Raw genomic sequence first — 1,428 nt, forward strand, 5'->3', positions numbered from 1 at the left:
TATATATGTCAAAGTGTTATTTTGGGGTGAAATGTTTTGGCTTCCTCTAGGGTCAAGGTTGTTGATATTTTATGGCCATAAATAACATCAGGATTACTGCCCTTGGGCCAGGCACAGTAGTTCACACCTGTAATCCCAGCACTTTGGGAGGCTGAGGCGGGTGGATTACCTCAGGTTAGGAGTTCAAGACCAGCCTGGCCAACATGGCGAAATCTGTCTCTACTAAAAAATACAAAAATTAGCCGGCATGGTGGCGCACGCCTGTAATCCCAGCACTTTGGGAGGCGGAGGCGGGTGAATTACCTGAGGTCAGGAGATTGAGACCAGCCTGACTAACATGGTGAAACCCCATCTTTACTAAAGATACAAAAAATTAGCTGGGTATGGTGGAGGGTGCCTGTAATCCCAGCTACTCGGGAGGCTGAGGCAGGAGAATCTGGGAGGTGGAGGTTGCAGTGAGCTGAGATCACGCCACTGCACTCCAGCCTGGACTGCAGAGCGAGACTGTGTCTCACAAAAACAAACAAAAACCTGCCTCTGTGTCACCTTCCCACCTTCTCCTTGTGACTTTGAGCCTCTCATTTGCCTTCTGAGCCATGGTGTCTCAGGAGAGCAAAGTCAAGTCAAAGCAAGACACGGAAATTGTGGCTTAGGGAAGTGCAGGACGGCATGAAAAGAAAATAAAATTTCAGGACTTTCCAAATGCATTTTACCAAGGGAAAAAGTTAAGCTCTGGAAACTGTTTATCTTTTTCATTTTCCTTTTTTTTTTTTTAGTTTTTGAGACAGAGTCTCACACTGTCGCCCGGGCTGGAGTGCAATTGCATGATCTTGGCTCACTGCAACCTCTGCCTCTTGGGTTCACGTGATTCTCTTGCCTCAGCCGAGTAGCAGGGACTACAGGCGCACGCCATCACACCTGGCTAATTTTTTTTTTTTGGCACAGGGTCTGTCACCCAGGCCGAAGTGCAGTGGCACAATCACAGCTCATTGTAGCCTTGACCTCCTAAACTCAAGTGATCCTCCAGCCTCAGCCTCCCAAGTAGCTGGGGCCACAGGTGTGCACCATTATGCTTGGCTGATTTTTTTGTTTGTAGTAGAGATGAGGTCTCACTAGGTTGCCCAGGCTGGACTTGCACTCCTGAGCTCAAGTGTTCCTTCCATCTCGGCTTCCCAAAGTGGTGGGATTATAGGCATGAGGTGAGGCACCATGCCCAGCCACAGCTGTTTTTTCTCTGGTGTATGACTGTTGCTTCCTGACTTTTGTATTGAGACGTTATACATTAATCAGATACTCTATTCTGCATTCAAACCTAGATTAAATGACATTGGAGGCCGACCCTTGTGATTGTTACCTCTTTACAGTAGAATACTAAGAAATCCCTTAGTAGTAGTCAGTCGTGAGCAATCTTTTTTTTTTTTTTTTTTT

This window comes from Theropithecus gelada, chromosome 19, assembly GCF_003255815.1.
Source record: "Theropithecus gelada isolate Dixy chromosome 19, Tgel_1.0, whole genome shotgun sequence".
In the NCBI taxonomy this organism is placed as follows: Eukaryota; Metazoa; Chordata; class Mammalia; order Primates; family Cercopithecidae; genus Theropithecus; species Theropithecus gelada.